Source organism: Aptenodytes patagonicus, chromosome W (assembly GCF_965638725.1).
Source record: "Aptenodytes patagonicus chromosome W, bAptPat1.pri.cur, whole genome shotgun sequence".
Classification (NCBI taxonomy): Eukaryota; Metazoa; Chordata; class Aves; order Sphenisciformes; family Spheniscidae; genus Aptenodytes; species Aptenodytes patagonicus.
This window is the reverse complement of record NC_134981.1, coordinates 15970961-15996490: the sequence shown is the minus strand read 5'-3', so window position 1 is coordinate 15996490 and position 25530 is coordinate 15970961.

Below are 25530 nucleotides of genomic sequence, written 5' to 3'. Positions count from 1 at the left end.
AAGTGCACCCAGGTCCTTGAGCAAAAGCAATCCCACAGATGGGTTTGCCTCTGCCCGAGGCAGGAATAACCCAAACTGTTTTCCCCAACATATTTTTTATGTGCACTACAGGGACTTTATTCCCGTCTACAGTACGTAAAAGTTCTGACTGGGCAGGGCCTGCTCAATTGGCAGATCCCCTCGTGTTGACTAACCAGGTGGCCTTTGCTAAATGCGTATCCCAATGTTTGAATGTCCCGCCACCCATTGCTCTCAGCGTAGTCTTTAACAGTCCATTGTATCGTTCGATTTTCCCAGAGGCTGGTGCATGACAGGGGATGTGATACACCCACTCAATGCCGTGCTCTTTGGCCCAGGGGTCTATGAGGTTGTTTCGGAAATGAGTCCCGTTGTCTGACTCAATTCTTTCTGGGGTGCCATGTCGCCATAGGACTTGCTTTTCAAGGCCCAGGATAGTGTTCCGGGCAGTGGCATGGGGCACGGGATATGTTTCCAGCCATCCGGTGGTTGCCTCCACCATTGTAAGCACGTGGCGCTTGCCTTGGCGGGTTTGTGGGAGTGTGATATAATCGATCTGCCAGGCCTCCCCATATTGATATTTCAGCCATCGTCCTCCATAGCAGAGAGGCTTTAACCGCTTGGCTTGCTTGATTGCAGCGCATATTTCCCATTCATGGATAACCTGCGCAATAGTGTCCATGGTCAAGTCCACCCCTCGATCACGAGCCCATCTGTATGTTGCATCTCTTCCTTGGTGACCTGAGGTGTCATGGGCCCACCGAGCTAGAAATAATTCACCCTTCTGTTGCCAGTCCAGATCCACCTGAGCCACTTCAATCTTAGCAGCCTGATCCACCTGCTGGTTGTTTTGATGTTCTTCAGTGGCCCGACTCTCAGGTATGTGAGCATCTACATGACGGACTTTTACAACCAGGTTTAGTCCATCTCAGTGCCAACGATGATGAGGGGGGGAGTACTTGCGGGATATCAAACTTTATTAGGAAGTGGTTTGACGTAGCACCTTGATGCAGTGCGGTGTGTGATTGTGAAAACAGGGAGGGCGTTAGGCTCTGGGAGACTTTTGAACAGCTTAATCATTACAGATCCATCATTTTATTGCTTTCATGATTTCACCAATGTCTTTCTGGTTCCAATTAATTTAAAATATTTATGATGTCTTTAATAAGGCAATATTTAGAATAAAAAATCAATTAATCAAATATTTTGTGAGCCATTTTGGAAGGCTGATTTTAAAATATATTAAAAACAACACGTTTTTGAGTCATACTCATTTTTTGTCATTTGCAGTTTTGTCATATTTTCTTTATACACCATTGGCAATATTTTTTCCCAAACTGTTTAGTTTTGCAGGGGGAGAGCAGTTTGTTAAGTTTTTTTGATATTTTGAAATTTGATTTGTCCTCTTAGGCCTTTTTAACAGTAGAAAATGTGATCATGTTGAACTTTGAGTTTCAATATCTGGATATAAGATTTTCAGGTGTATCAAAGAAGCACAAATGTCATTAATTCCAATCAGGCTTTTATGTTTGCAATGGAGTAATACTTCTGAATACTGCAGCTTGCATTAATGATGTGACACTGATTGCGATTGGTGGTGGGTCAAAGCAAAGACAATCTGGGTACAGCTATCAGGAATTAATTATTGTTGCCTGACAGGCTGAATTTTACCTGATTCTTGTCTACAGAAATATGAAATCATAGAATTATAGAAATATAGAACAGCCCAGGTTGGAAAGGACCTTGAAAGATCATCTGGTCCAACTTTTCATGGGAAAGGGAGCCTAGATGAGATTATCTAGCACCCTGTCCAATCACATCTTGAAAACCTCCAGTGATGGGGACTCTACCACGTCCCTGGGAAAGTTGTTCCAGTGAATGATTGTTCTCACTGTAAAAAATGTCTTTCTTATGTCAAGATGAAACCTCTCCTGGTGCAACTTGTACCCATTGCCCCTTGTCTTCTCCATGTGGCTCCTTGTGAAGAGAGAGCCTCCGTCCTCTTTGTAGTCGCCCTTTTAAGTACTGGAATCCTGTGATGAGGTCCCCCCCCCTTCCTCATAGGGCAGGCTCTCCAGCCCTTTGACCATCTTCATGGCCCTCCTTTGGACCCTCTTCAGTCTGTCTGCATCTTTTTTGAACTGTGGGGACCAGAACTGAACACAGTACTCCAGGTGTAGCCTGACAAGCGCTGAGTAGAGTGGGAACTCACTGGCATATTATGTCTCAGGGTTTTTGGTCACATAACTTAACACTGTGAGTAATCCCACTGAAGGCAGTGCATTATTTACAGCACTTTTCAGTACACATCAATGGTTGCTTTAATAATAGTGGTTATTATTAATGATTTAAATATTTTATATTTTATTTGTGGTCTGAAGTGTCACCCAAAGTCTTTATTTTTGTTTTGCACAGTACAGATATCCTTGAAAAAGAGTTAGTAAGTCAATGTAGATAAATTATTGAAAGTCGGATATAACTCAAAAGACACGTGTTCTGTATTCTGTACAGACTGCAAATTTGTGAACAATAACTGACACAGCTTTATAGTTTAATTTTTTTTAGTACATTATAGTTACCTCAAATGCTCTTAAGGACATTAAGAATCACATGGCTTTTGCTTTCTGTCTCTTATTTAAATATTCTGCCCCACAATGAAATTTGGATCAAAAGTCCAGGATTTTTTTTTTTTTTAAGTGTCTGTGAGGAATGTCTTACTTTGGCCACTAGTGCACAGAGCTTACTCCTGGGAAAAACTGATGTGTAAAAGAGAGAGGAAAATAGCACCTGCTTTCTCACACTTGTTTATGTTTGCAGTTTCAATAAAAATGCAAGACAGCATATGCAGATACTGTGCAGAAGCAGTATTCACATGGTAGTTCCTTTGTATTTGAATAATTTCTTTTCAGGTGCCTGAATGAATGCCAGACTAGTGGGAGGATTTGAGCATCCCCTCACTTAAGTTTGTCCATTGACATATTTGATTTGTAGATCAAAGACCACCACTTCGGGCACTCAGAATTTAAAGGTGGACTCACTGGTTCAAATCAAACCCAAATTCATCTGAATAACTTGTGTTTAGATAACATGATCCCAAATTGAATTTACCAAAACCTGGATTTTGCTGGATCACAGGAAATGACATTGCAAAGTTTTTCTCACATTATTTTCACTCATGATTACTGACAAAACAGAACTGGGCCAACACTTGCTGAACCTCAGTCAGATACAAAAGCCAACTTTTAAATAACATTGTGTCACAGGCCAACAAAAGCATGCAAAAGAAGTCTAGATCAAAGCTGAAATTCATGATATGGGAGAAAAAAAGATGATCAAATTCAGTAGCATAAGTTGAGACTGGTGGATCAGAACTAAACTTTTCTGACTTTTTCTTGTTAGTGTCATAGTATCTTAATTTTCGTTACAAATATTAAACAGCTTGATAATTTGAAGTGCCCTGTATCCATGGTTTCTTTTGGATGTTTGATGTGTTTGAAAATCAGAGCAAGTAATTTTCATATATGACAATTCTCCCCTCTCGTTTTGACAGGTTTCTTAAGGTCAGGCAGTACAAACTGCTAAAATAATATTTTGCACAGAAGGAAGTAGCTGGTGAAAATCTGTAGGCTTTCTTATGCTGGAAGTCAGGCTCAGCATGGTCTCTTCTGTCAGTTTTAGTTCTGGTATTTAGGTATTCTGGCACGTAGCCTAAAATCTATTTGCAACATAAATGAAGCTAAGTGGTTGCACCAGTTTAGAAGTAAGGATGTACAATAGCAATACTGTTTTTAGCGACTGGTCATTAGGCTGCAAGCTACTTAAGTCTAAGCCCTCATCTTTCTTTTTTTATCTGAAAAGTAGCATCTGTTTCAACATTACTGTTCAGATTTGATATAGGTTATAGTTCAAGATAGGAATAAAGTGTATTTCAGTTCACAGTATTTCATTCGTACGTACTCCTGCTTGGGTTGTTTACTGTCTATTCATTAAAGTTTTGCTGACCCAAACAATTGAAAGCATAATTTATCTGAGTGTCTTGCTTGCCTCATTTCAAATAAAAAGCTAATTTAATTAACATGGTTTCCGACACAATGAATCTGTTCATATCCATTCAAAGCTTGGCCAAGATTTCTAATAAACTGTGCCTGAGTATACTCAGCTTTGCAAACCTTTTGGCATCCATGAGTAAGTGTCATGTTGGTAGTGAAACAATAAGCTAGGCTCATCTTTTCAGATTTGCTTATGGAAAGATTTTGCGGATTTCTAATTGTTGACATTCATTACCCTGAAAAGTTGGGTTATTTTTTCTGTGAATAAAGAATAGAATTAAGTCTGCATAGAATTAAGGCATGCTGAATTTGACAAATGTTCCTGAAAGGAATGGATCTGTTTTCCTTGCAGCACATTATTCAAGCTATTCTCAATATGAAGGGGAAGAAAAAGAAGTACCAGTACTTTTTGATTGCATGGTTTGCTTCAGGTTTTGCTTTTTGCTTATTTCTATCAAAAATATAATTTTAAAAATAATTCAGAAGTAAAACTGAAAGCACGAACAAACATTTTTTTTTTGTTTTGATATCCAAACAAAATGTCTGGGAATTTGTGTGCCATAAAATAGCTTTTCACAGCTCAATTACAAACAAGGATCTAAAGAAACCATATAAGGCTGCATGTGGGTAAACTATTGATTGCTGAAGGTACTGAATGAAGACAGATGAAAGAGGTAATTCATCTCATACAGGGGAGTTTGCATGTCTCATGTAGCCTCTAGAGCTTAAGACGCACATTTTTCATTGTCACAGTCCGTTTGGATCTCTCAACTTTGCAAGACAACATACTCTGTAAATTAAATGTTATTTTATGAGCTCATTACCACCCCCACCACCACCACCACATCAAACAAGGGCTCAATCCCCTTTGTACAGACTAGTCTAACATGTGAATTCACTAATTCATTACTTCATTAATACATGAATTCTCTAACTCACAGGTTCTCTAATTCCTAACTTCTAATTTGTGTGCCTATGAGCAAAATAGTTATCTAGCCAATGGTGTGAGTGCTCATTCTTCCTCCTCCATCACAGTGCAGGCGTCCCTTGTATCATACCAAAAACCCCAGCAGTCTGGCTGCTGTTGAATCCGCTTCAAAAGCTTTTTGGGTAAACTGACGTATTTATACCTTCCAGCTTGGAAGTTTGGTCTATACCATTTCCATAAGTTAGCGGATTCTGAAGAAACTGCCAGGCAGTTAATATACAGGGATGATGGCTGCAGGAGACAGCAAGCTGCAGGTGACAATGGCTGCAGAATGACCCTTATCTCTTCCTGTCCATCATATCCTGCCTACGTGTTGCTCCCGCTTTGACCTAATGGCACTGCTCCCAGCATACATCAGGCCTTAGCATGAGCTGTGCGTTAGGCCAAAACCTGAACAGGATTCGAGTAAACAGCCACATTTGTAAACAATAAATTCAGTTAAGAAATAATATTTTGGATTCTGCTCTCTTTGACTCATCTAGTGAATCTGAGTCCACTCTAGTGTCTTTCCAGACTGGGGAAATCTGAATTTAATCAGCTCTATGAATCATTGCTAGCTTTCCTCACTTCACTCCAGTAACCCAATTTCAATTCTTTGGATCTGAACCAATCAAAAAATGAGGTGAGATAAAGGGTGGAGGGTTTTTCTGATGCACTGCCTGGCTGTGGAGCAGGTTTAGTCATCTAGGGCCTGACAAAAAACTTAAGAAAGCTGAAGCAATGGCCAATTATATAAAGAAGAACACTGAATACAGTACGAACACTTTCCTTTAACAGCCTATTCCAAACACAAGCAATGTATTCCAGGCAAACTGATCACATTTTCTATCATTCTCATGTAGTATAAATGATGTCCTTATTTTATAGAATCATAGAATAGTTTGGGCTGAGAAGGGACCTCTAAAGGTCATCTAGTCCAACCCCCCTGCAACGAGCAGGGACATCTTCAACTAGATCAGGATGCTCAGAGCCCCGTCCAGCCTGACCTTGAATGTTTCCAGGGATGGGGCATCCACCACCTCTCTGGGCAACCTGTTCCAGTGTTTCACCACCCTCAGCGGAAAAAATGTCTTCCTTATATCTAGTCTAAATCTACCCCCCTTTAGTTTAAAGCCATTACCCCTTGTCCTGTCGCAACAGGCCCTGCTAAAAGTTTGCCGCCACCTTTCTTATAAGCCCCCTTTAAGTACTCATAGGCTGCAATGAGGTCTCCCCAAAGCCTTCTCGTCTCCAGGCTGAACAACCCCAACTCTCTCAGCCTTTCTTCATAGGAGAGGTGTTCCATCCCCCTGATTATTTTCGTGGCCCTCCTCTGGACCCGCTCCAACAGGTCTGTGTCTTTCTTATGCTGAGGGCTCCAGAGCTGGACGCAGTGCTCCAGGTGGGGTCTCACCAGAGCAGAGTAGAGGGGCAGAATCACTTCCCTCGACCTGCTGGCCACGCTTCTTTTGATGCAGCCCAGGATACAGTTGGCCTTCTGGGCTGCGAGCGCACATTGCCGGCTCATGTCCAGCTTTTCCTCCACCAGTACCCCCAAGTCCTTCTCGGCAGGGCTGCTCTCAATCCCTTCATCCCCCAGCCTGTACTGATACCGGGGGTTGCCCCGACCCAGGTGCAGGACCTTGCACTTGGCCTTGTTGAACCTCATGAGGTTCACACGGGCCCACTTCTTGAGCTTGTCCAGGTCCCTCTGGATGGCATCCCGTCCCTCTGGCGTGACAACCGCACCACTCAGCTTGGTGTCATCTGCAAACTTGCTGAGGGTGCACTCGATCCCACTGTCCATGTCATTGATGAAGATATTAAACACTACCAGTCCCAATACGGACCCCTGCGGGACGCCACTCGTCACCAATCTCCATCTGGACATTGAGCCGTTGACCACTACCCTCTGGATGCGACCATCCAACCAATTCCTCACCCACCGGACAGTCCACCCATCAAATCCATACCTCTCCAGTTTAGAGAGAAGGATGTTGGGGGGGACTGTGTCAAAGGCCTTACAGAGGTCCAGACAGACGACATCTGTAGCCCTTCCCGTGTCCACTGATGTAGTCACTCCATCCTAGAAGGCCACTAGGTTAGTCAGGCAGGACTTGCCCTTGGTGAAGCCATGCTGGCTGTCTCGAATCACCTCCCTGTCCTCCACGTGCCTTAGCATAGCTTCCAGGAGGATCTGTTCCATGATCTTCCCAGGCACAGAGGTGAGACTGACTGGCCTGTAGTTCCCCGGGTCTTCCTTTTTTCCCTTTTTAAAAATGGGGGTTATGTTTCCCCTTTTCCAGTCAGTGGGAACTTCACCGGACTGCCGTGGCTTCTCAAATACGATGGATAGTGGCTTAGCAACTTCATCCGCCAGTTCCTTCAGGACCCGCGGATGGATCTCATCGGGTCCCATGGACTTGTGCACCTTCAGGTGCCTTAGATGGTCTCGAACCTGATCTTCTCCCACAGTGGGCGGCTCTTCATTCTCCCAGTCCCTGCCTTTGCCTTCTGCGTCTTGGGCGGTGAGGCTTGAGTGCTTGCCAGTGAAGACCGAGGCAAAAAAGTCATTGAGTACCTCCGCCTTCTCCGTGTCCCGGGTAACCAGGTCTCCCGTTTCATTCTGGAGAGGGCTCACATTTTCCCTCGTCTTCCTTTTATCCCCGACGTACCTATAGAATCTTTTCTTGTTGCCCTTGACGTCCCTGGCCGGATTTATTTCTATCGGGGCTTTAGCTTTCCTAACCTGATCCCTGGCTGCTCGGACAATTTCTCTGTATTCCTCCCAGGCTACCTGTCCTTGCTTCCACCCTCTGTAGGCTTCCTTTTTGTGTTGGAGTTTGCCCAGGAGCTCCTTGTTCATCCATGCAGGCCTCCTGGCGTTTTTGCCTGACTTCCTCTTTGTTGGGATGCATCGCTCCTGAGCTTGGAGGAGGTGAGCCTTGACTATTACCCAGCTTTCTTGGGCCCCTCTTCCCTCCAGGGCTTTGTCCCATGGCACTCTACCAAGCAGATCCCTGAAGAGGCCAAAGCCTGCTCTCCTGAAGGCCAGGGTAGTGAGCTTGCTGTGCGAATTTGAATGAGATCAAATTATGAACTGAGTTACATAAAGCATTCTTTTTAACATAAGTTTCTATAATGACTGTTACCATGTATCCTTTGACATAGTACATTGGGACAATTGCTACTCCATACTTTAACTTGCCAAATAGGAGTTTCTTGGGTACTCAGTTATCATCTATCTGAAACATGTTCCTGACTCACGGTGTCTTCATTGGTGTAATAACACCTTGACTGATACATACATAGGGTGTCCTTTCTGTATTGCTTCACCACTATTCAGCTTGTGTACCACTGCCCTCAGAACAGGGCACAGCTTTGCTTTCTTTGCCTGATGGAGGCACCATCTGGACAAAGTCTAAATATCACACCCTTGTAGCAGGCTGGGAAGCAGAAAGATTTTTCCTCTCAGCTTCTCTTTGCTCAAAAAGTTCCTCAAAAGCAGAACTAATCAACAGCATCCATCAAATGTTAGGGTTTTTTTGAGAAAATAGTTTGTGGAATTGTTTTATTTTAGTCAGCATTTTCTGGAGCTTTTTGTTCCCATGAAACCATAGAAAATAAGAAAAAAATTGCTCAGGTTTTGTGTGTTGAGAAAACTGTTTTTGTTTTTTGGCTTTTGGTATTTGTGTTTTAAAACAGAAACATTTCAGCAGAAAATATTTTGCAAACAGTAAAACTTTGCAGCTTTACTTTTTGTGAAAAGCAAATTTCACAGAAAGAATGAAGATTTTTTTGACTGGCAATTCTTAGCATTGATCTTCCCCTGTCAGTGTGGAACATATTGTCCGTGAATGATTACACAGAAGAAAATTACTTTCTTTCCTCGCTGTAGTAGTCACCAGGCCAGCTTGTCTCAAAGAATGTGAGGAACACCATTTATTTTAGACCCAAATTGATTTAGTCCTCAGCAAGGCTGATGAATATGCTATTGGCAATAGAAACACTGAAACTGAGCTCAAAAAATAATCTTATATGTATTAAAGAAATTCACATCTACTGCTGCTTGAAATACATACCTTACTTTGAGGTTCTGTCACATGCAGCACTGGAAATGTTGGACATTCAAGTCTGAATAGTTTGAATGAACTATGTTATGGCCATCCATTTAAAATCCGATTTATGGCTCATAATGAACAGGAATTGCTGTAACACTGTTCCCATCAGTAAAACTGTCATTTTACCATTTCATGGCTCTGTCAGGTCACATCACAGCCCTGTCACTTCAGGTCTTCCCATTCAAATTAATATTTTACTGCAGCCCAGTCCATTATCAGTGATATTGCCCCACCAATCATATGCACCTAAGAACTAGTCAGTCAATATGTGTAATTAAGTAATTAGATATAACTGGATTATTTGCCAAGAATCACATTTAAAGCCCTGAATAACTACAGGCTGGGTTCAAAGACCTAAAAAGAAATGCACACTGTATACTTATGATTTGTTTTTCCTCACAAAAGCACATGTGTAAAGACAGGGTAAAACCTTGGCTCTGCATCCTCAACACACTGAGCAGTGCAGCTAAACAGGAAGAGTTAGTGGTTTTTTTCTGATTTGTCACAAATTTTGATCTTGCAGGACAGCAGCATGATGGGATTTGACTCAGCTTCAGAATGCTCCCAGGGTGCTCTGGAGTGATGGAAGTAACATGACACTGTTTACTTCAAACATACATGATAGCTAAAATAAGTATGCATATACCATAATAGGATATGTGTGGTCTCAGCTATTTTTTTATTCTAAAGCATGCTACAGCCATGTATATGGATTGCAAACCAAAAACTGTGGCCAAGCATTGTTCAAGTTTCAAGCATGGTAAGAGCTAGTAAAGGCCTAACCTTCACCAGTGATCGCCTATCATGGGTGATGGACTCAGAACCAGGCATATGCCCACATCTGACTTTACTGCCAGGAAATGTGCCTGGTTAGAGGTTAGTTTTTCCCCCTCTTCCATGCTTGAGGGATATCCTGTGAGCACTGATACATAACTAGCTCTGCAGCAGAAGGTGGAGGCTTGAAGGAAGGGGAGGCTGAATTTTGTACCCATCTTCTGCTCTATTCCATGGTGACTTGTTGCCCACTCTTTCTAGAAGATTTGGTTCCCGGTGGATCTCTACCACATGAATCCAATGTGGTGTAAGCCTCTGAAGAAGGAAGAGCCCTACCATGCAGTGTGAACCCTTCCAGCCAAACTCAGGGCTTCCTAAATAAATGTGCGCTGCACTGATCCATTCTGACTATACCTATTGCTGGGTCTCTGTTTCTCGCAGCTCAGTGATACTTTTCAGTGCAGACCTCAATTTGCTACATCACTGCTACTTATATATTCTCCATCAGCTCAACAACTAGCACTGATAAGACAGGGTAAATCTTGAACTTTGAGTAGTCCCTGTCAAAAAACAAAGTGCTGGGTAGCGAGTTGAGTGTTTTCAGCATTGCTAATCTCTTCAGCAGGATTTTAGAGGCACACAGCAGGGCTGAAAGAGCAAATGTGGAAGATACTAACAAATTGCTGGTTGCAATGGGAAGATTAATGTATACATTTTAGGATGAACTGAAATTTCTACTCTGTCTGAACAAAACTTCTAAGTACTTCTGAGCTTCCTAACAGTTCTTTTGATACTGGAGAAAGAAAACAAGTCACCTGTACTGGACAGACAGCATGCCACTGTGGACACTTCATCCCACCAAAATCCCCACAGCAACATAGGAAGAGTTAGCAAAGAGAGGAGTCACTGAACTACCTTTATCCAACTCCAGTGTTTCAAATATCATGGGCAACTGGTGGGCTACAGACACTTTTCCTGCATATAGAATAAAATACCAGCCACAAAAGAGTTTCCCAGCAACCATGTGCTTTAACACAGAGGGCTGGAAATTTCACATTCTGCTCACCTAGAGCCCAAACCTAGTGGGCCTTGTGTGGATGGAGTAGATTTCCCCTTTGCAAGGGAAAATAGCTTCCACCTGTAACCACAGACTGAATGGGACAGAAAATAATCTTTTATGATCCTTCCCTCTTGGTATTATTGAAACAACCTGGACTTTGTGTGATATACGGACAAAAGAGCCTCACCCAGAGATATGTCTAACATAAGCAAATGTGCCTAAGCTTGAAATAATGTAAAGTAGCTGCCTTATGACAGTCAGTTAATTGGTTTGTTATTCTGAGCTTTGTTTTTGCTGGCTCGGTGTGGCAGATAAATAGTAAAAATGCATGTTTCGCAACTATTCACCCTATAGTAATCTGCAGTTTAATTATACTATTCTGTTGTTAGCACCCTCTAGTAAGACTTAAGTTTAAGAGAATAGGATATGGCAGAGATGAATGAACAAGATACAGCTATGAAGGTTCATAGTGTAGGAAGCCATGGAAAGCAAATGGATGTGTTTCCGAGAGGGTAGCAATATCCTAAACCTCTCCCAGGAAAATATTGTAATTAAGGCTTAACACATAACATTTATACTGAGAAAGAAAAATGCAAGAGAGAACTAAAAACAGGCAATGTGGCTTGACAAGAGGCAGTTCAAAATTTAAAGCATATCCTGATGTGGTGGGTAAACCTTGTCTGGCTGTCAGGTGCCACCAAGCTGCTCTATCACTCCCTCTCCTCAACAGGACAGGGGGAGAACATACAATGAAAAAGCTTGTGGGTCGAGATAAGGACAGGGAGATCACTCACCAATTACCATCACGGGCAAAACAGACTCGACTTGGGGAAGATCAATTTAATTTCTTGCAAATTAATTGTAACAGAATAGGATAATGAGAAATAAGAACAAAACTAAAAACACCTTCCCCCCCACCCCTCCCTTCTTCTCTTGCTCAACTTCACTCCTGACTCTTCTACCTCCTCCCCCACGAGTGGTGCAGGGGGATGGAGGATGCGGTCAGTTCATAACGCTTTGTCTCTGCCGCTCCTTCCACCTCATGCTGTTCCCCTGTTCCAGCGTGGGGTCCCTCCCACGGGAGAGAGTCCTTCACGAACTTCTCCAGCATGGGTCCGTTCCACAGGGTGCAGTCCTTCAGGAACATACTGGTCCAGCGTGGGTCCCCCGCAGGGTCACAGGTCCTGCTAGCAAACCTGCTCCAGCGTGGGCTCTCCACAGGCTACAGCTTCATTTGGGGCATATCCACCTCCTCCGATGTGGTCCTCCATGGGCTGTTTCACTATGGTCTTCTCCACGGACTGCAGGGGAATCTCTGCTCCGGTGCCTGGAGCACCCCCCTCCCCCCCTTCTTCACTGACCTTGGTGTCTGCATAGTTGTTTTTCCTCTCACATATTCTCACTCCTCTCTCCCAGCTGCTGTTGCACAGCATTTTTTACCCTTTCTTAAATATGTTATCACAGAGGCACTACCAGTATCACTGATTGGCTCAGCTTTGGCCGCTACCAAAACCTTGCCACGTAAACCCAATACAGGTATTTCAGATTTACTCAGAATGCTCCTATGAGATACATACTCTCTTTATCAGCTGGTGTTGAGATTTCCTATAACAACATCACTATAATATCTCTGTACACATCAGCCCCTTTTCCCACATGAAGAAAAGGATGCAAAGAATAGCTAGATCTGCAAGCTTTCTCTGCAACGCACATCTCAAACTAAAGCATGTATGCTAAGCTGGAACTTTCCTTGGCTCTGATAATGTTATACTTACCTATTTTTGTTTATTTTATTTTATTCTATTGCACATTTTAATTGTGCCCAAAGCAAAATCACTTTGTTTTAGAAGTCCTGGTAGTTTCAGTGACCTCTTTTGCAGTATATTCACACAAATATCGGCACTGGCACAAATGATGGAGCAGTAAACTGAGTTTTGGGAGCGGGAACAAGTGGCCATGAGTCAGGAAGGGCAGGAACTGGTTTTCCTGCTGAAGAAAACACAACAGGGAAGTATACCCTTACAGGTTAGTGTTGGAATTCACTCATGAAAACTAAGGACACTCCCAGAAAGAGTGGAACAAAACAAGACGTTTATTACAGATTCAAATTTTGACTGTTTATTAGTGTTCCAAGAAATCAATGACTACTGAAAAGTCTGAGGAGCAAAAACTGTTTCTACAGCACTGTCCTAGGAGAGTGAGAATGAATGTTGAATTGGGCCAGATGATATACTTCGTTCTCCTCTGCACGTAGTGGTACATTTATAAGAAAATAATGAAACTTGACATGACTATCTCTCAAGGGGAAAAAACCCCACCCCTCATTTGAGGAGATCAGCTGTTGAATTATACTTTGATAATAAGAAGTAAGACTGGATGGAGAGAGTACTGCCACTGTGCAGTGCTTTCTAGAACTGAACTTAATGCCATAAAGGCCTAAATAGGCTATTTCATAGAATCATTTAGGTTGGAAAAGACCCTTAAGATCATCGAGTCCAACCGTAAACCTAACACTGCCAAGTCCACCACTAAACCATGTCCCTAAGCGCCATGTCTACACGTCTTTTGAATACCTCCAGGGATGGTGACTCAACCCTGAGCAGCCTGTTCCAGTGCTTGACAACCCTTTTGGTGAAGAAATTTTTCCTAATATCCAATCTAAACTTCCCCTGGTGCAACTTGAGGCCGTTTCCTCTTGTCCTATCACTTGTTACTTGGGAGAAGAGACCGTCACCCACCTAGTTACAACCTCCTTTCAGGTAGTTGTAGAGAGCGATAAGGTCTCCCCTGAGCCTCCTTTTCTCCAGGCTAAACAACCCCAGTTCCCTCAGCTGCTCCTCATTTCAGTGCTAGCTTGTCAGAAACATTCTCAGGTCTGACAGAGACTTCACTGGCAAAAAGAGACCTTTTGGGCATGCTCAGGAAGCGCTCAACAATATCCAAACAGAGAGGGAAAACATCAATTTAGGTAGTTGATAGGACTCACTTCAGTGCTGGATTCTAAGCAGCCCAATGGAGTTGGGAGACACACAACTTGTATCCGTACCTACTTACAGAGCCATAGGCATCTAGCAACTGGAAGATCTCAGTGTGACTCACAAGCTGGCTTCATGGCTTTGAAAGAAAATTAGGGAGAAGTATACATCACTGATTGAAGACATTACCACCATTACTTGCAATACTCTCTCCATTTGGCAGGGTGACAAGTAGTGTATGCGACACTACAAAACCTTTAGGAACTTAATATTTCTCTATCCCTTTGACAAATTTGGCTGAAACTGGCCATTGGCTTAAAAAAATATCAACAACAGACAAGAAGCCAAATCGTTTAAGTATCACATATTTCGAAAACCAAGCAGAAAATAATGCCTCATATCAGTTTAGCTTCAACATGGAGCTTCTATATTCTGTTCTTCCAGTCTGTTAGACTGAACACCTTATCAAATTTCTGTTCTCCATGTTTTTCCCTAAGGAGCCAAAAAGGCTGGGTTTCTCAAGTCCTTCACTAAATAGGTAAGCTTTTCCTTCTTAATCACTTCAGGGTCAAATTTCCCCCTTGTGCCCTATGGCTAAGTTGACAGATTGGAATACTTCAGCTACTGCATGCTGCAGGTCAGTGGTTTAGCTCAGATTCCCCATAAGAGGCCACGTAAGCTAAGACAGGGCTTTGTATCAGAGCAGCTAATTAACTGCTGCTAACTATGCAACATGTACAGTAATCTGTGGCAGAGCAATGAGGCAGACTGCTGGGACAGCAATGTCAACCTGCCACAGCTCAATTCATCAGCACCTTCTGTCAAAGCTCCTAGATACTTAAAGTGGCAGCTAGGTGTCTGTTTCCACCTCAAGAGAATATATTTAGCAACTAGATAATTGAGAAATATTGTTAATTATGTCCCCGAGCTAGCATGTCCTGGTTTCACAGGGACATTTATAACAAAGAAAATGTTCGTGGATTCATAGATTAAGAATCCATCTAGGATGACTTGCTGTATAATAGAGGCCACAGGAGTACCCTGAAGTCATTCCTTTTTGAATTACATCACCACTTTCAGAAAACTCCTATCCCCAACTGGATGAGGAGAGAAACTAGGAAAACCTGGATGGGATTTGTGACCTATGTCCCTAACCCATGTCTATCATATGGTATGTGATTGTTCCAGTAACAACTTCTGGGGACAACTGAAATGACAAAGTTTTTCATATAATCAGTTAGCATTTTATAATTAGAAAATGTTTTCTCAAAATGTGTAGCTATCCGAGCTCTTATGTACCCCCAGGTACAAATAACAAATGGCACAAACATTAAAGGTTTTTTTCCTCACTATACTGTTAGCTTATGTTACCAAAACCAGGACTAGTCCAGCTTGAGTTAAACTTCCATCCAGGCAGCTGTCCTCGAGTTGCTAATCAACACTTGACTGGATCAGCAGAACAGAATACCAGATCTCCACTGCTTTACTAGATTGACTGTCATCAACAATCTGATCAGTATCCTCTGCAAGACCAACTACTTTCGTGTTTTAAGTATCACTTTCCTCAAAGTGTTGACCTTTATGAGTGCATGAGAGTTAGGCTTGAGGCAATGTTTCAGTAATATTTCAATGAAGACAATTTTCTTCATGTGGAAAACGGCATTTTGAATGACAAGAAAAAGCCAGTGAAGGTAAGCAGGATAACACTTGTGAAGCTGCTTAAAATTAACATTAACAATATTTGTTAGTTTTGCTATAAACTTAAACAGAGCACTAATACACCCTGTCTATATTAGGGATGCACCCAAGCATAATGACACAAAAACAAATTTCTGTAATGCACGCTGAGCCTAAATTACCAGAGAAAGAATCCTGCTCGCCTAGAAGTCTGTACACTTCTCTAAGCCAGAAGCTGCAAGTGCTGACATTTGCCTGCCTCTGAACTTTTTCTTACTTTTTCTTTTTCTCCCAACTGTCAGGGCTGTGATAAATCATACCTCTTCTGTAATGCTCAGGCACTTGGCAGCCCATTAATGACCTCCTGTAAATTATTAGCTGAGATGTCACACATAAGGCTGTCTTGCAGAAATGACTTGCAATTGTGGCTTCTGGACACCAGACATAACCACTCTCTCTGCTAGTTCCAAGCAGGAAAGGAGAAACAAGCAGGCCAGAGCAGCTATAATAAGCAGAGAGCAAGAAAGACAGATAAGAGAGCAGTACAGGTCTCAGGTTTCTCTACAGCTGGTACTCGTTCCCATTCACGATCCTCACTGCTTTTTCTCTAGCAACTGTCTCAATTTACAGGCTATTGTATAAATTGCCTACCTGAATTGAGGTTGGTTACTTTGCATGTGCTCCTCCACCTGGGGAGCAAATAGCAGAGCAATCCCAAGGTGCTCACAAGTAAGTGCTCCAGGCAGAGTAATTCACAAGATCAGGATGTCTATATGCAGTAGTCCCACTATGAACTTTATTGACTTTCAGATGAAAGTTTGTGGTGGGTTGTTTTTGGCTGGCTGCCAGATACCCACCCAGCTGCTCTCTCATTCCTCCTCCTCAACAGGGCAGGGGGAGAAAAAAAAAGATGAAAAAGATCATGGGTCATGATAAAGACAAGGAGATCACTTACCAATTACCATCACAGGCAAAACAGACTCAACTTGGGGAAGATTAATTTATTACTAATTAAAATATATTTGGATAGTGAGAAACAAAGGCAAATTAAAACACCTTCCCCCCACCCCCGCTTTTTTCACAGGCTCAACTTCACTCTTTCATTCCCAACTCCTCTACCTCCTCCCCCTGCCAAGCGGCGCAGGGAGAGGGTTGGGGGGTTACAGTCAGTTCATATCAGTTCCTCTCTGCCGCTCCTTCCTCCTCACACTTTCCCCCTGTTCCAGCATGGGTCCTCTCCACAGGCTGCAGTCCTTCAGGATAAACCTGCTCCTGCATGGGTCCTCTCCACGGGCTGCAGTCCTTCAGGATAAACCCGCTCCTGCATGGATCCTCCATGGGCCACAGTTCCTGACAGGAGAGCCTGATCCTGAGTGGGGTCTCCATGGGCCACAATTTCTTCAGGAAATATCCAAATGCTTCGGCGTGGGGTCCTCCACAGACTGCAGTGTGGATATCTTCACTGCAGTCCTCTCCATGGGCTGCAGAGGAATCTCTGCTCTAGCACCTGGAGCACCCCCTCCCCCTCCTTCACTGACCTTGGTGTTTGCAGGATTGTTTGTGACACTTTTTTTCCTCACTCCTCTCACACTGCTGTGTGGCATTTTGCCCTTACTTAAATATGTTTTCACAGAAGTGCCACCAACTTTGCCGATTGGCTCAGCTTTGGCCTGTGGTAGTGATACCGAATATAAAGAAATACTAAGGAGACATATGGTTCTCTGTCGAAACAAAGTAGCTAAATGTTCCGTGGATAGATAGACTGGACATTCCATAGATAAAAGGAAGCCTTGAAACTCTGTGTACAGGGGTGGAATAGATAAGGAAGTTATGCTGAAATCAGCTAGTTAGTGCAACTGGGCCAAAAGACAAACTGTGCAGGTGAAAAGACTGAGTTCAGCTAGCGGACACGGTGAGGAAGACTATCGATGACCACCAGAGGACCCTGAGAGACCACCAATGAACATAAGAGCGCATGCGTTAAAGACTTTTACATATGTTGATGAGTTCCAAGAAGTAACATGAATATGTTAATCATTTCTCGGAAATCTAATGAATATGTATATTCTGATTGTACATAACTCCTATAGTTGAGCAGCTTGGTGCGCACACTAGGTGGAGCGATCCCCTGTGCGCCCGGCGCTGCAATAAAGAATGCCTGCTTTCTAAAACTCCAAATTGAATCTTAGAGAGTTTTAATTTGCCGACTTATGGTAACAGTAGGTCTGTAACTGGTCCAACACAGGGGCAGTCCCTGGTCTCTTCTCACAGAGGCCACCTCTGCGCCCCCCCCCCAAAAAAACCCCACCCTTGACATCTAAACCCAATACAGGGCTAAAATGCTGACCCAGTGTGTTAGAAGGGAACCCTAATCTGATTTGTGAGAGTGAGGATCATCTCTAGTTATGCGAGTCCTCAACAAAGTGATACCTTGGAGGCTCCTATATCTGCAGTAGGAAAACTTATTTCAGAGTGAAAGCTTCAAGCATAAAAGAGTTTATTTTGTGACAATGTAACTACACCATTAGGGCACAGGCTTGAATTAGCCATATTGATAAAAGCCCTACCATGCACCCAGCTTGCTAGTGTAAAGAGCCCCTGCATAAATTAGTCTCGTTACCACAAGTAAACAGTTATACTGGCAACATTTTCCACCACAGCTCCTTAAAACTCAGTCGCCAAGGCGAGCAGCTCCAGTGCCGGCACGATCCACAGCAGAGCGCTCTAGCGTGGTGTACAGGGGTTTCCTGAACCGGGGAAACCTCAGGGGAGCGAAGAGACCTGCCAGAGGGCAGCAGCTTGCATGAGAGTGGCTGATGAGACCTGGGCGGGGCCAGGATCAACCGCAGCCAAGCCCCCACACCTATAAAAGAAACCCCTAGGGAGCGCTAGCAACTAGGAAGGGCACTGTAACTGCCGGCTCGGCCAGGGAGCAATGATATCTACCCGGCAGAAGGTTATGTCCTCTCTAAACTCTGCACCTGCCGCAGCTGACACAACTTCCCAGACAGCTCTCTGATGGGAACACGCTGCTATCCAGGTGTCAGGCTGCAGGGTGTGCCCTACTCTTATGCCAGAACTGGACGGCAGTAGTGAGTACACCTGTGGGAGGCACACTCAGGTAGAGGAACTCCTCAGCTTAGTGGCAGAGTTCCGGGAGGAGGTGAGTATGTTGAGGAGTATCAGGGAGTCTGAGAGGGAGAGAGACTACTGGAATTGCACCCAACTTTCCCTGGGACAGGCCTGTCAGGCAGACAGGACACATGATTCAGAGGATTCCCTATCCTCTCTTCACCCAGCAGAACGTGGTGACTTAAGGGATAGGGGGGAATGGCAACAAGTTCCTGCCCGGCGCAGCAGGCACATCTCTTCTATGACTACCTCACCTTCCCAGGTGCCCTTGTACAATAGGTATGAGGCTCTGCAAGTGGAACCAAACAATGATGAGGATAATGATCCATCTAGGTTGGAGGTGTTGCCAAGGTTAAGTCAGCGTATGCCCCGCATCAAAACTGCTTCCATTAAGAAAAAAAAGACAAGTTATTGTCATAGGATACTCTATTTTGAGGGGAATAGAAGGCCCAATATGCTGACCTGACCCACTTCTTAGGGAAGTGTGCTGCCTCCCTGGGGCCCGGGTGGAAGATGTGAAGAGAAAACTTCCTACCCTAGTCTGGCCCTCGGATTATTATCTCTTATTGCTTTTTCATGTAGGCAGCGATGAAGTTGCAATAAGAAGTCCAAGGGCGATCTAAAGAGACTTCAGGGCCTTGGGACGACTGGTTAAGGGATCAGGAGCACAAGTAGTGTTTTCCTCTATCCTTCCAGTTGCAGGGAATGATGGGTCGGAGTGGCCGCAGTGCGTGTCGTTTTACCGTCAGATCCAGAGACCTTCTCTTCCCTTTGAGGGTACTGAATGGTGTTGAACAGGGCTCGGTAGGCATGGGCCAGGCCCCAGCACGTTGCAATGATCTGCATCTCTCTGGAGTTGCCAGGGTGACAGCATACTTTGTCCAAATGTTCTACTAACTTTTCAGGATTCTGCACTTGCTCAGGGGTGAGGTTCCAAAACACTGGGGGTGCCCATTGGCCTAGGTACTTGCCCATCTTATCCCACACACCCTGCCACTCATAACTATTCAGCCTTGGGGCAGATCTCTGGATGATATTCTTAAATTGCTTACCAACTTTAGACAAAACCGAAACGATATTCCCAAGAAGTACCAATAGAAGTATCTTAACTACCCAAGGATGTTCAAAATACTGAAAAGTTACTGTAATGAAGGAGGAAACATCATAGAAGAAGGTAGTGACACTGCCATTCTGTATTTCCTCCGTAAAAAACCTCTCAGAAAAGTCACTGTAATTGCTAGTTGTCTCCACGAAATGGTATCCGTGGTACAGTAACAGCTTCATTGCGAAACTTACATACCACACTAAGGTCAAGGTCAATGTTCTAAAAACAAACCTCACAAATGAGACATCACCAATCACTGCAGACCACAGCAAACTGCAAAAACCAACACCAATCTCTAACATGTACAGCAAAAAAAGGAGCACGATGCAGATTAGACAAATCAATATCGAGAACAGAGAAACCAACATTGTGACCCACAACTATTAACAGATATAAGTTCCTAAATACACTCCGGTTAATCTGTTATTGTCCTAAACCCTTCGAGCCCCACGTTGGGCACCAAAAAGGACTGTCGTGGTTTAACCTCAGTCGGCAACTGAGCACCACGCAGCCGCTCGCTCACTCCCCCCACCCCCGGTAGGATGGGGGAGAGAATTGGAAGAGCACAAGTGACAAAAACTCGTGGGTTGAGATAAAAACAGTTTAATAATTGAAATAAAATAATAATAATAATATGATAATAATAATAATACACAAAGCAAGTGATGCACAGTGCAATTGCTCACCACCCGCCGACCGATGCTCAGCCAGTCCCCGAGCAGCGGCCCCCCCCGGCCAGCTTTCCCCAGTTTATGTACTGAGCATGACGTCACATGGTATGGAATGTTTCTTTGGCCAGTTTGGCTGTGCCCCCTCCCAGCTTCTTGTGCACCTCCAGCCTTCTCAGTCGGTAGAGCATGGGAAACTAAAAGTCCTTGGCTAGTGTAAGCATTACCTAGCAACAACTAAAACATCGGTGTGTTATCAACTTTGTTCTCATCCTAAATCCAAAACACAGCATTGTACCAGCTACTAGGAAGGACATTAACTCTATCCCTGCCGAAACCAGGACAGCTTCTCATACCCTGCCAGCGAGAAGCTGGGAGCGGGCAAAGCCAGGACAGCTGACCCAAACTGGCCAAAGGGATATTCCATACCATGTGACGACATGCTCAGTATATAAACTGGGGGGAGTTAGCCGGGGGGGCAGGGTGAATGCTGCTCGGGAACTGGCTGGGCATCGGTTGGCGGGTGGTGAGCAATTCATTGTGCATCACTTACTTTGTATATTCTTTTATCATTATTATTATTTTCCCTTCCTTTTCTGTCCTATTAAACTGTCTTTATCTCAACCCACGAGTTTTACTTTTTTTTTTCCGATTCTCTCCCCCATCCCACTGTGTGGTGTTTAGCTGCCTGCCGGGTTAAACCACAACAGTCCTTTTGGCGCCCAACGTGGGGCACGAAGGGTTGAGATAACGACAGATCTGAACAGAGCGTGTCAAGGCAAATTTGTTATAAGCATTCATCATATTGGTTTAACAGTCGCTGGTCGCAACGTTGATTAATTTACTCTCAAAGTTGTCGTGCTGGCTCTCAAAGTTGTGTTATGTAAAGCCTTACTTGCTGTATATGCTCCCTGTTGTGCTATCACCTCTGGGAGCTGGATCAAGGATATAATTTTGCTGCACTGTGTAACCCTACTGGTTTATGATGCGATAAAATTTTTGGTCGTGAGACTAATTTCTGTATTTGTATTTCTGTATTTCTACTCAGTGTTGCCGTCATCTCCATATCTCGGGAGTCATTTTTTGGAAACTAGTAATAATTACACCTTTTACCTTTTCTCCTCAGGGAACCAGTCTATGGGGGAGATGGGGACACACACTTTCCCCTGCTCCTTCAGGCTAGCTACAACAGCTCTTGAGAATTCTGAATATCCTTGGGATGTTCAAACCAGCATGGTCCTATTGCTCTGTCTCCCGAATGTGGTTCAGGTCGTGATCTTGTTTAATGTTAAACAATTATTTAAGAATACCATCCAGAGATCAACCCCCATGACAGGCACTGCGGCTACTCAAACCCCGTTGACAGGCACTGCAGCTACTCCAACCCCCACCACAGGCACTGCAGCTACTCAAAACCTGGCGACAGGCACTGTGGCTAAACCAGAGAACCAACCCGTGCCGGTATCAGTCGCCCCTATACACAAGAAGAAATACACCAGAAAATCAACTCGTTTAGTAAGGGGTGAAGATGAACCAGGGCCATCACGAGAACAGGAGGAGGAAGAGGCAGAACCCATAAATGAGATGGTAACCACCCGACCCCTATCCCTGAGTGAGCTGCGAGATATGCGAATAGATTTCAGCCGTCGTCCAGGCGAGCACGTTGTCACCTGGCTGCTCCGATGCTGGGATAACGGGGCCAGTAGCCAGGAATTAGAGGGTAGGGAAGCCAAGCAGCTGGGATCCCTTTCTAGGGAAGGGGGCATTGACAAAGTGATTGGAAAAGGGGCACAAGCCCTCAGCCTTTGGAGGCGATTCCTGCCAGGCGTGAAGGAAAGATATCCCTTCAAGGAAGATGTTCTGTGTCACCCAGGCAAGTGGACCACCATGGAGAGAGGTATCCAGTACCTGAGGGAATTAGCCATGCTGGAGGTGATTTATGATAACCTGGACAATGAGCAGTTATCCAAAGATCCAAATGAAGTCAAGTGCACACGACCCATGTGGCAGAAGTTGGTACGGAGTGCACCATCATCATATGCCAACTCATTGGCAGTAATGACTTGGAAAGATGGAGAGGGACAAACGGTGGATGAATTGGCTGGTCAACTCCGGCAATACGGAGAAAGTGTCTCTTCCTCCTTACGGGCCTGCATCTCGGCTGTGGAGAAACTGTCCCGGGAGTGCCAGCGACTGGCGAGCCAAGGAGTGATCAGATGACTGGTTAAGGGATCAGGAGCACAAGCAGTGTTTTCCTCTATCCTTCCAGTTGCAGGGAATGATGTTGGAAGAAACAGGAAGACCCAGCAGATCAATACCTGGCTCCGTGACTGGTGTCACCGGCAGAATTTTGGGTTTTTTGATCATGGGTCGCTCTACATGACAGCAGGCCTGCTGGCGACAGACGGGGTACGCCTGTCTCAAAGGGGGAAAAGGATCTTTGCGCAAGAGTTAGCAGGGTTCATTGAAAGAGCTTTAAACTAGATTTGAAGGTGGAGAGGGATAAAACCAGGCTCGCTAGTGATAAGCCATGGGACAGCACGCCAATGTTTGAGGGACAGCGTGCTAGCGAGGTGCTTCAGTCTGCTCCATGATGTGCTGAGTACACTGGAGCGCATTTGAAATGTCTCTATACTAATGCGCGCAGCATGAGGAATATACAAGAGGAGCTAGAAGCTTTGGCCCAGTCCCAGAGCTATGACATCACTGGCATAAGCGAAACCTGGTGGGATGAGCCCTGTGACTGGGGTGCCATGATGGACAGTTATAGGCTCTTCAGGAGGGATAGGCAGGGCAGGCAAGGCAGGGGGGTGGCGCTGTATGTAAGGGAGGGGTTGGATTGTATGGCGCTTACAGTTGGCGACGACATGATTGAGAGCCTCTGGGTAAGGATGAAAGGGAAAGCAAATAAAGCAGATGTTGTGGGAGTCTACTATCGACCACCCAGCCAGGACGACGACACCGATGAATTATTCTACAAGGAATTAAGGGATATCTCTAGATCAGCTGCCCTTGTCCTTATGGGTGATTTTAACTTCCCAGACATCAACTGGGAATATCATACAGCAGACACAAACAGGTCCAGGAAATTTCTGAAGCATGTTGAAGATAACTTCTTGGTGCAGGTACTAAGGGAGCCGACTAGGAAAGGTGCCCTCCTAGATTTGTCATTTGTAAGCAGAGAGGGGCTCGTGGGCAAAGTGGTGATTGGTGGCTGTCTTGGTCACAGTGACCACGAAGTAGTTGAGTTTCAAATCGTTGGCGATAGGAGAAAAACTGCCAGCAAAACTTCGACCCTGGATATGGGGAGAGCAGACTTTGAGCTGCTGAAGGAGCTAGTTAGTAAGGTCCCCTGGGAATCTGCTTTTGAAGATATTGGGGTCCATGAATGATGGTCACTTTTTAAGAGCCATCTCTTAAGAGCACAGGAGCAAGCAATTCCAAAGTGTCAGAAGTCAAGCAAGCAGGGCAGAAGGACGACTTGGCTGAGCAGGGATCTTCTTATAGAACTTAGGTGGAAAAGGAAAGTGTATGGACATTGGAAGCAAGGACAGGCAACACAGGAGGACTACAGAGATGCTGTTCGCCACTATAGGGAGAAAATTCGTGTGGCCAAAGCTCAATTAGAGTTCAAGCTGGCCAGCACTGTGAAGGACAACAAAAAGGGCTTTTTAAAATGTGTTAACAGCAAAAGGAGGATCAGAGATAACATTGGTCCGTTACTTGATGAGGTCGGTCACCTCACAAATAGGGACGTAGACAAAGCAAAGACGTTTAATGCCTTCTTTGCCTCTGTCTTTAACACCAATGATGGGCCCTGGGACCCCCAGAGCCCTGTGTTGGAAGACCGTGGACTGGGGGGATGATAAACTCCCAGCCAACCCTGAACTCGTTCGAGACTTGCTGCTCCAGCTGGATGCACATAAATCTGTGGGGCCCAATGGGATTCATCCCAGGGTACTGAAAGAGTGGGCCGATGTCATTGCGGGACCTCTCTCCATTATTTTTCAACGGTCTTGGGAGTCTGGAAAGGTCCCAGTCGACTGGAAGCTGGCGAATGTTGTCCCAATTTTCAAGAAGGGTAAGAAGGAAGACCCTGGTAATTACAGGCCTGTCAGTCTCACTTCAGTGCCTCGTAAAATTATGGAGAAGGTCATTCTGGGAGTTACTGAAAAACACTTGAGAGACAACGCAGTCATTGGTCATAGCCAGCACGGGTTCACGAGGGGAAAGTCCTGCTTAACTAACTTAATTTCCTTTTACGACAAGGTCACCCATCTAGTTGACCAGGGGAAGCCAGTAGATGTGGTGGTTTTGGATTTTAGCAAAGCTTTTGATGCTGTCTCTCACAGTATCCTTCTGGATAAACTGTCCAGCACACAGCTAGACAAGTCCATAATACGTTGGGTGAGCAATTGGCTGATGGTTCGGGCTCAAAGGGTTATAGTAAATGGGGTTACATCAGGCTGGCGGCCAGTCACCAGTCGGGTTCCCCGGGGCTCAATTTTAGGGCCAGTGCTCTTTAATGTTTTTATAAACGATCTGGACGCAGGAATCGAATGTACATTAAGTAAGTTTGCCAACGATACTAAACTAGGAGGAGCTGTGGACTCCCTCGAGGGTAGAGAGGCCTTACAGAGAGATTTGGATAGACTAGAGAGCTGGGCAATCACCAACCGTGTGAAATTTAGCAAGAGCAAGTGCCGGATTCTCCACCTGGGACGGGGTAATCCTGGTTATACATACAAATTGGGGGACGAGAGGCTGGAGAGCAGCCCCGCGGAAAGAGGTCTGGGGGTTTGGGTTGATGGCAGGTTGAATATGAGTCAACAGCGTGCCCTGGCAGCCAAAAGGGCCAACCATGTCCTGGGGTGCATCGAGCACAGCATAGCTCGCCGGTCGAGGGAGGTGATTGTCCCACTCTACACTGCACTGGTGCGGCCCCACCTCAAGTACTGTGTGCAGTTTGGGGCGCCTCAATATA